Raw genomic sequence first — 10,867 nt, 5'->3', positions numbered from 1 at the left:
TACCTTATCCCCTATTTTCCCCCCACCCCCTCCCCACTGATAACTCTCCATGTGATCTCCATTTCTGTGATTCTGTTCCTGTTCTAGTTGTTTGCTTAGTTTTTTTTTTTTTTTTTTAGGTTCGGTTGTTGATAGTTGTGAGTTTCTTGTCATTTTACTGTTTATAGTTTTTGATCTTCTTTTCCTTAGATAAGTCCCTTTAACATTTCATATATTAAGGGCTTGGTGATGATGAACTCCTTTAACTTGACCTTTTCTGGGAAGTGCTTTATCTGTCCTCCCATTCTAATGATAGCTTTGTTGGGTAGAGTAATCTTGGATGCAGATCCTTGCCTTTCATGACTGGGAATACTTCTTTCCTGCGCCTTCTTGCCTGTAAGGTTTCTTTTGAGAAATCAGCTGATAGTCTTATGGGAACTCCATTGTAGGTAACTGTCTTCTTTTCTTTTGCCACTTTTAAGATTCTCTCCTTCTCTTTAATCTTGGCTAATGTAATTATGATGTGCCTAGGTGTGTGCTTCCTTGGATCCAACTTCTTTGGGACTCTCTGAGCTTCCTGGACTTCCTGGAAGTCTATTTCCTTCTCCAGATCTCCTTCATTATTTTTTCAAAGAAATTTTCAACTTCTTGCTCTTCCTCTTCTCCTTCTCCTTCTGGCATCCCAATGATTTGGATATTGGAATGTTTAAAGTTGTCCCAAAGATTCCTAAGCCTCTCCTCATTTTTTTTGAATTCTTGTTTCTTCATTCTGTTCTGTTTGAATGTTAATTTCTTTCTTCTGCTCCAAACCATTGATTTGAGTCCCAGTTTCCTTCTCTTTACTGTTGGTTCCCTGTAAATTTTTCGTTATTTCACCTTTTCCTCTATTTTGTGACTATATTCAGCCATTTCTGTGAGCACCTGATTACCAGTGTTTTGAACTGTGCATCTGATAGGTTCACTATCTCTTCATCGCTTATATTTTTTTCTGGAGCTTTGATCTGTTCTTTCATTTGGACCATTTTTTTTTTGGTCTTGGTGCGCCTGTTGCCTTGTAAGGGGCAGAGCCTTAGGTATTTGCCAGGGGTTGGCAACCAGGTCACTGTGTTGTGGTGCTATAGGTGGGGGAGGGGTCCAAGAGGGAACAAGGCCCTTGCTTGGCATTTGGCTGGCTTTCAGTCACTTCCTCTCCTACCACAAGCAGTTTGGCCCCTTTTGGTGCTGATTCCCAGGTGGGTGGTTCTGTGAGCATTCTAGGACCCTGTGGGTCTCTCCAGTGAACTCTCCTGTGAGGCTGGGAGTTTCTCCTGCCACCTCAACCCCCACGGATTTTTTCAGTCAGAGGTTTTGAGGCTTTATTTTACCCCGTGCTGCAACTCTGGGTTTGCGAGGTCTGTCTTGATCCCCAGTTGTTTCTCCTGGTTTATCTGTACACAAATGTGGGACTGCCTGGTCAGCCAGCCACTGTGTTGCCCAGTCTGCCAGCTGTTGCCTTGCCAGGAGTCCTCTCCATCCCAGCTGCCCATCTCTGCCCCTCCTACTGGTCTGGATGAATGTTTCTTCTTTAACTCCTTGGTTGTCGGACTTCCATACAGTTCGATTTTCTGGCAGTTCTGGTTATTTTTTGTTTTTAAATTTGTTGTTGTCCTTCTTTTGGTTGTGTGAGGAGGCAAAGTATATCTATCTACACCTCCATCTTGGCCAGAAGTCCTGACTAATCCTTTTTAATGTTTTTAAGGTTACTTCACCCTTTGTTTCAGGAAATTCTCATATAGGTGAATTATTGTCTAATACTTTCTTCTACTTATTCTTAAAATGTCTGTTTTTAACTAGTACTTTTAGTTCATTTTCAGTTGTTGGGTTTCTTGGTATGTTTGGATGGCTTTTAAGCATCTTCCTTTTTGCTCCTTCTTTTGTATTTGCTGTTTATGTTTAATTTTCCTTTGGATATAACAAGTGTTTATATGCTCCTTTTTTTAAAAGGAGATTTTACATTCTATATCTGGCTCTTTACCATAATAGTTACTTTTCATCATTTCAAAACATTGCTATGAAACTTCCAAAGCCAACATTAATCACTATGACAGCCTATCCCCTAAACAATCTTAGAATATTTTAACTTGAAACCCTTCCTCCCATACAAGATATTTTGGTCTGGCTGTATGATTACGTGTTTTTTTTTTTTTTTTTAAATTTTTATTGTTATTCAATTACAGTTGTATGCCTTTTCTCCCCTTCCCTCCACCCCACCCCAGCTGAACCGACCTCCCTCCCCCACCCCCACCATCCCCCCTGATTTTGTCCATGTGTCCTTTATAATAGTTCCTGCAATCCCCTCTTCCCACTGTCCCCACCCCACTCCCCCCTGGCCACTGCTAGACTGTTCCCCCCCTCAATGTCTCTGGTTGTATTTTGTTTGCTTTTTTCTTTTGTTGATTATGTTCCAGTTAAAGGTGAGATCATATGGTATTTGTCCCTCACCGCCTGGCTTATTTCACTTAGCATAATGCTCTCCAGTTTCACCCATGCTGTTGCAAAGGGTATAAGCTCCTTCTTTCTCTCTTCTGCGTAGAATTCCATTGTGTAAATATACCATAGTTTTTGGATCCACTCGTTTGCTGATGGGCACTTCGGTTGCTTCCAGTACTTGTCTATTGTAAATTGTGCTGCTATGAACATTGGGGTTCACAGGTTCTTTTGCATTGGTGTTTCAGGGTTCTTAGGGTATAATCCCAGCAGCGGAATTGCTGGGTCAAAGGGCAGTTCCATTTTTAGTTTTCTGAGGAAATTCCATACTGTTTTCCACAGTGGGCTCACCAGTCTGCATTCCCACCAACAGTGCACGACGGTTCCCTTTTCTCTGCATCCTCTCCAACATTTGTTTGTGGATTTGTTTATGCTGGCCACTCTGACTGGTGTGAGATGGTACCTCATTGTGGTTTTGATTTGCATCTCTATGATGGCTAGTGATGCTGAGCATCTTTTCATATGTCTCTGGGCCCTCTGTATGTCTTCTTTGGAGAAGTGTCTGTTCAAGTCCTTTGCCCATTTTTTAATTGGGTTGTTTGTCTTCCTGGAGTGGAGTCGTGTCAGTTCTTTATATATTTTGGAGATCAGGCCCTTGTCTGAGGTATCATTGGCAAATATGTTTTCCCATACTGTTGGTTCTCTTTGTAATTTGGTGCTGTTTTCTTTAGCCATGCAGAAGCTTTTTATTTTGATGAGGTCCCATTTGTTTATTCTTTCCTTTATGTCCCTTGCTTTAGGGGACATGTCTTTGAGGATGTTGCTGCGTGGAATGTCTGAGATTTTCCTGCCAATGTTTTCCTCAAGGACTTTTATGGTGTTACGACTTATATTTAAGTCTTTTATCCATCTTGAGTTTATTTTTGTGTATGGCGTAAGTTGGTGATCAAGTTTCATTTTTTTGCACGTAGCTGTCCAGATCTCCCAACACCATCTGTTGAAGAGGCTGTTTTTGCTCCATCTTATGCTCCTGCCTCCTTTGCCAAATATTAATTGATCGTATAGACTTGAGTTTATTTCTGGGCTCTCTGTTCTGTTCCATTGGTCTATGTGCCTGTTTTTATGCCAGTACCAGGCTGTTTTGATTACAGTGGCCTTGTAATACAGTTTGATATCAGGTATTGTGATACCTCCTGCTTTGTTCTTCTTTCTCAAAATTGCTGCAGCTATTCGGGGTTGTTTATGGTTCCATATAAATTTCTGAAATGTTTGTTCTATATCTGTGAAATATGTCATGGGTACTCTAATAGGGATTGCATTGAATCTATAAATTGCTTTGGGTAGTATGGCCATTTTGATGATGTTAATTCTTCCAATCCATGAGCACGGTACATGCTTCCATTTGTTTGTGTCTTCCTTAATTTCTTTCTTCAATGTTGTGTAGTTTTCTGAGTACAGGTCTTTTACCTCCTTGGTTAGGTTGATTCCTAGGTACTTTATTTTTCTTGTAGCTATATCGAATGGGATTTTTTTCCTGATTTCTGTTTCTGCAGTTTCGTTGCTGGTGTACAGGAATGCCTTTGATTTCTGGGTATTGACTCTGTATCCAGCTGTTTTGCCACATTCATTTATTAGGTCGAGTAGTTTTTTGGTGGAGTCTATAGGATTTTCCATGTACACTATCATGTCATCTGCAAACAGTGACAGTTTCATTTCCTCCTTTCCAATTTGGATGACTTTTATTGCTTTTTCTTGTCTGATTGCTGTGGCTAGGACTTCCAATACTATGTTGAATAGGAGTGGTGAGAGAGGGCATCCTTGTCTTGTACCTGATCTTAGTGGGAAGCTCTAAGTTTTTGTCCATTGAGTATGATGTTGGCTGTAGGTCTCTCATATATGGCCTTTATTATGTTGAGGAATGCTCCCTCTATTCCCACTTTGCTGAGTGTTTTTATCAGAAATGGGTGCTGTACCTTATCAAACGCTTTTTCCGCATCTATTGATATGATCATGTGATTTTTCTCTTTGCTGTTGTTGATGTAATGTATTATGTTTATTGATTTGCGAATATTGTAGCATCCTTGCATCCCTGGGATGAATCCCACTTGGTCATGGTGGATGATCTTTTTAATGTATTGCTGGATGTGGTTTGCCAATATTTTGTTGAGAATTTTAGCGTCTATGTTCATCAGAGATATTGGCCTGAAGTTTTCTTTCTTCGTTGTGTCTTTATCTGGTTTTGGGATTAGGATGATGCTGGGTCCATAAAAAGAGTTTTGGAGTCTTCCATCAGTTTGGATTTTTTCGAATAGTCTGTGAAGGATAGGGGTTAGCTCTTCCTTAAATGCTTTGTAGAATTCTCCTGTGAAACCATCTGGTCCAGGGCTTTTGTGTGTTGGGAGTTTTTTGATGACTGCTTCAATTTCATCTGCTGTTATTGGTCTGTTCAGGTTTTCTGTCTTTTTCATTCAGTTTGGGAAGATTATATTTCTCTAGAAATGTGTCCATTTCACCTAGGTTTTCAAATTTCTTGGCATACAGTTATTCGTAGTAATTTCTTACAATCCTTTGTATTTCTGTGGTATCAGTTGTAATCTCTCCTCTTTCATTTGTAATTGTGTTTATTTGGATCCTCTCTCTTTTTTTCTTGACGATCCTACTTAAAGGCTTGTCGATTTTGTTTATCTTTTCAAAGAACCAGCTCCTGGATTCATTGATCCTTAGAATTGTGCTTTTAGTCTCTATGTCATTTAGTTCTGCTCTGATCGTGGTTATTTCCTTCCTTCTGCTTGCTCTGGGCTGTCTTTGTTGTTGTACCTCCAGTTCTTGCAGGCGTAGGGTTAGGTTGTTTGTTTGAACTGTTTCTATCTTCTTAAGGTAGGCCTGTATTGCTATGGACTTCCCTCTCAGGACTGCCTTTTCTGTGTCCCATAGGTTTTGGGTTGTTGTGTGTTCATTTTCATTTGTTTCCAGAAAGTTTTTGATTTCTTCCCTAATCTTGTTCTTGACCCATTCATTGTTTAATAGCATGCTATTCAGTCTCCATGATTTTGAGTGTTTTGGGTTTTTACCCTTGGGGTTGGTTTCTAGTTTCAGCCCCTTGTGGTCAGAGAAAATGCTTGATATGATTTCAATATTCTTGAATTTGTTGAGGCTTGCTTTGTGTCCTATCATGTGGTCTATCTTTGAAAAAGTTCCATGTACACTTGAAAAGAAGGTGTATTTTGCTTCTTTGGGATGAAAAGCTCTGTATATATCAGTTAAGTCCATTTCCTCTAGGGTATTGTTAAGTGACACAATATCCTTCTTGGTATTTTGTTTGGAAGACCTGTCCATTTTTGACAGTGGGATGTTAAAGTCCCCTACTATAATTGTGTTGCTGTCAATATCTTTCTTGAAGTCCTCCAAGATTTTCTTAATGTACTTGGGTGCTCCTATGTTGGGTGCATATATATTTACAATGTTTATGTCTTCTTGGTGGATTCTTCCTTTGAGTATTATGAAGTGACCTTCTGGGTCTCTCTTTATGGCCCTTCTTTGGAAGTCTATTTTGTCTGATGTGAGTATTGCTACCCCTGCTTCTTTTTCCTGTCCATTTGCTTGGAAAATTTGTTTCCAGCTTTTCACTTTCAGTCTGTGTAGGTCTTTTGTCCTGAGAATTGTTTCTTGTAGGCAGCATATGTGTGGGTCATGTTTTCTTATCCATTCAGCTGTTCTATGTCTTTTGATTGGAGCATTTAATCCATTGACGTTTAAGGTTATTATCGATAGGTAGTTATTCATTGCCTTTATTCCTACCTGTGTTCCTCTGTCTTTCTCTTTTCCTTCCTTTCCTTAAAGCAGTCCCTTTAGCATCTCTTGCAGAGCTGGTTTGGTGGAAGTGTATTCTTTTAGACTTCTTTTGTCTGGGAAACTCTTTATTTGACCTTCTATCTTGATTGAGAGCCTTGCTGGGTAAAGTAGTCTTGGTTGCAGGCCTCTGGTTCTCATTACTTGGAATATTTTTTGCCATTCTCTTCTGGCTTGGAGAGTTTCCATTGAGAAGTCAGTTGCTAGCCTTATTGGGGCTCCCTTGTACGTTACTTCCTTTTTCTCCCTTGCTGCTTTTAAGATCCTCTCTTTGTCTTGGAAATTTGCCATTTTAATTATGATGTGTCTTGCAGTGGGTCTCTTTGGGTTCCTCTTGCTTGGGACTCTCTGTGTTTCCTGGATTTGGGTGAGTTTTTCTCTCCTCAGATTAGGGAAATTTTCCATCATTACTTTTTCAAACAGGTTTTCTATCCCTTGCTCTTCTTCTTCTCCTTCCGGTATTCCTATTATACGGATATTGTTACGTTTCATGTTGTCCTGCATTTCCCTGATTGCCTCTTCATTCTTTCTGAGCCTCTTTTCCTTTTCTTGCTCTTTCTGGGTGTTTTTTTCTATTTTGTCCTCCAGCTCGTTGATCCGATCTTCTGCTTCATCAAGTCTGCTTTTCATTCCTTCTGCTGTGTTTCTCAATTAAGAAATTGTGTTCTTCATTTCCTCTTGGCTCTTGTTGATAGTTTCTATTTCCTTTTTCATGTTGATATAGTTTGCAGTGAGTTCACTGTAGTGTCCCTGTAGTTTCTGGTAGTTCTCTGTGAGCTCAGAGAGCTCAGTGAGCTTCCTGATAACCATTGCTTTGAACTCAGTATCTGATAGTTGACTTGCCTCTTTTTCAGTTAGCATTCTTTCTGAGACTTCCTCCTTTCCTTTCATTTGGAGATTGTTTCTTTGTCTTCCCATTGTTTGTGAGACTCTTCTTGTTAGCCTCTGCTTCTTAAATTCATCTATTCTGACTCCCTGGGTTTATGGTATGAACTTCTATGGTAGAATGCCAATGGGATACAGTGGTGCTGTCTCCTTAATCTCCTGTGCTCACTGGTCTTGAGCTGACGTTTATGGGTGTAACACGGTCTAACTCTAGTCTTTTCAGCACTCCAGTTTTTGTTGTCTCACCTCTGGGAAAAAGAGAAAGGGCGGAAGAAAAAAAAAAGAAGGGAAGGAGGGAAAAAGGGAATAGAAAAGGAAAGGAAGGAAGGAAGAGGGAATAAAGAAAGATTGGAGGCAAGATAAGAAGGAATTTTAACAAAAATTAAAACATAGGAATAAATAAAAGAAGGCAGGAAGAAGGCATAAAAAAGGTAAAGGATGGGAGGAAGAAGGAATGAAAAAAAAAGAAAGGAAGAAGGAATTCAGGGGGAAAGGAGGAAAGGGGGGAAAAAAAATCTTCTGCTGGCTTTAAACTGGTCTGGTTAGTTCTGCTGGTCGTCCTGTCTGTGGAATGGGAGGGGGTGGTTGGAAGGATTGGTTTCACTTTTCTCCCTTCCTGGGCCACACTCTTCGCTGTTGTTCAGCCTGCAGTCCAGTTCCTCATGGTCCTTCTGCTCCCCAGTAGGCCTTTAGTTCACCAGTTGTGCTGTCCTTGAGTTGCACCAATTAGGGGCAATTCACACTCTACCTTCTTGTTCTTTGCTGTCTTAGATGCTAGGGGCTCTGGGTGCTGCTATGGGGTAGTTCAGCCCCCTACTGGGTTGAGTCTTTCTGGGGAATGCAGTCTCCCCTAGCCCTGCAGCTCCCCTCTGCTGGGTGTTCTGCCTTTGTCCTAGAGAGCCAGTAGGCCCTGCAGGGCTCTGTGTGCAGGTGTTAGGTAGGCATTGTAGGTGTGGTCCCTGGCAGGCAGCCAGGCCATTGATCAGCCAATCCAGCCACTTTGGGCTTGAGTCTCTCTGGCGGGTGGGGCCGCTTTGGGACTGAGTCACGTGGCACCTGGGTCCGCTGTTTTGGGCCTGTGGGTGGAGCAGCTAGCCTCTGCTCCAGATGCTGTCCCACCTGAGGTTTCAGGTGTGGTTGTCCCACCGGGGTTTCATGTGTGGGCCCCCAGTTCGCTAATCTGCGTGTGCGCAACTGGGCTTCAGGTGAGTGCAGGGGCTGCTTATCCCGTGTTGGCAGTCCAGGGGCGGAGGGGGGAGGGGCGCCAGGGGCCGTGGCTGCTGCCGAGAGTTCTCTAACTAGCCCCTGAGTGCCTCTATTTTCTTTTTCTTTTTGAGAAATTCTTCCTAGTCAAGCCCCCCTGGTCCAAACAAGCACCTGGCTGCTCGCAGCTCAGCCTGGTCCTCTCCGAAGACTCCTGCAGCAGCCCCTGCACCTGGGCTAGGGCTTCTGCTGCCCTTGTCCCCGCGCGGGTCCCGGGTCCCGGGGACCTTATTGTCCTTAAGCATTCTTCTTACCGTCAGATCTTTCAATGTCCTCTATCTTTGGTCTCTGATCTTCATATATGCTCGAATACTGTTGGCTGTTCGCTCTGCTCCTCAGATCAGCTAGGTATTTCCCTGGCGTTGAGGGGAAGTGGACTCCGCTCCCACCTATGTTGCCACCATCTTCCCTCCAAAAGCCATGATTACGTATTTTTATTAAAACTCCCTAAATTTATGGGGTGGAGGAATGGGGAGAAAATGCAGACAATTGTAACTGAATAACAATAAAAAACACACACAAAAAAAACCCCTCCCTAAATTAGTCTTTATAAAGAGCCTTGTCTTATTCTGTCTTTCTCTTGAGGGTTAATGAAATTTTAACACTTTCTTTGAACAGCAGTTTTTCTTGGGTCTCATTACATAGCTCATAATCTGATTACTTTCTTCCTGGAGTTTATCTGTTACATGTTCCCCAGAGAGAGTTTGTGAGCAGTAAAGGTGCTTAGATTTTGTTCTTTTGAAAAAGCCTGCATTTTACCATTTTTTTTCCCACTTGGCTTTGCCAGTTATGAGTAAATAAATGCCCTCTTTTTAAAAAAGGGATTTTACTTATTTTTAGATAGGGGAAGGGAGGGAAATAAAGATTAAGTTATAGTGTGAGCCACAAAGACAAACGAGAGTTAACCAGGGCAAGTGGGCTTGGGGATCTCCCAGCTCATTGCTCCAGAACTGTGTCACCCAGTGAGAAACTGCCATGAGACACGGCTCTGAAGTGCAGTTCTACTTCTCACACTGGGGCCCCAGTACAATCCCATGCACATCAAAAGGAGCGGGGAGGGGCTAAGGCACAAGGGTGGAGAGGCCTCTCCCTCCAGCTGCTCTTTGGTGGTCTGCTATGATAGCTCATCGCACCGAGGGCCCCCTTTCTGGACCTGATGGTCACTGTGTGGGTGAGCAAATAGGAACTCATTCAGGATTGAGCCCCCTGGTGGAGAACACAGGATCTGGACGCCAGGAGTGCCTCACAAGAAACCCAAAGTCAGGAGGCCACCCATCACAGAGCCAGAACAGTAAGGTTAAGGTCAGGGGCCCAAAACTACCAACAGGGGAACATGCGGACTTGGAGTTCTCAGGTCCCAGGGGTGACTTTGATATGCAGAAGATGGATCTGGGTCCTAGTGGTCCAAGCATTCTGGAGTGAGTCTGGGTTATGGAAGTTCCTCGGGGTTAGAGGGGCGGCCTCAGGTAAAACGTTGGCAGGCACCCTGGAGAAGAAGGCAGGGATGGAATGAATGGAGGGACCTCTAGGGGTGGCTCGGAGCTGAGCTGGGCCAAGTCAGTCTTGCCCTGGGGCATTGTGGGGTGGGGATTTGAAAGACTGATAGGGAGACTGGGACAGGGGTCTGGAAAATACTGGGTGGAAAATTTTGTGAATGAAGACGGGAAAATTGGGAAGATGATGAGGGGACTTGATAGGAATTGACTTGCATTGGAAGAGACTTGTGCAGAGAAAGAGGCATTTTCTCCACATGTAGGAATTTATGGGGGGATTATGTTAATAAATATATAACCCATTGATAGATTTATTTACTTTTCTATTACCTTTTATTTACAATTTTCAAATTAAGATGAATTTGGACCAATACAATAAACACACATATGCTCTTCATCTGGAGTCAACAATTGCAACAATTTAGAGTCACACTGAAGTTCTTTCTTAATGTTTATGCACAAGTATACACGTTCTTGCTGTGACAGTGGCAGATACCATGACACTTCATTTTTTAATATTTATCAAATATTGAGGAATTTAAATAATATTCTCTACATAACTATGATACTATTATTACACCAAAGAAAATTATCAATTGTAATAAGTTTTTAATAATTTATTTTTAAATTATAGTCAACATACAATATTAGTATCAAGTGTACAATATAGTGATTAGACATTTATTGATAATAATTGTAATATCTGATACATGTAGATGATTTCCCAATTGCCTCCAAAATATTTTCATGGTTGTGTCTCTAAATCAGATCCCAATATAACTGACGTTGAATTTGATTGTTATATTGCTTTTGTCTGTTTTGTAGACTAGCCTGTAATCACTTTTTCAAGTGATAGTAACTACTTTTTAAAATGATACTGATTTAGCAAGAGTCCAGATCACCACCTGGCTTGTTGAATGCCCTACATTGGT

Source organism: Desmodus rotundus, chromosome 9 (assembly GCF_022682495.2).
Source record: "Desmodus rotundus isolate HL8 chromosome 9, HLdesRot8A.1, whole genome shotgun sequence".
NCBI lineage: Eukaryota > Metazoa > Chordata > Mammalia > Chiroptera > Phyllostomidae > Desmodus > Desmodus rotundus.
This window is presented reverse-complemented; position numbering follows the sequence as displayed.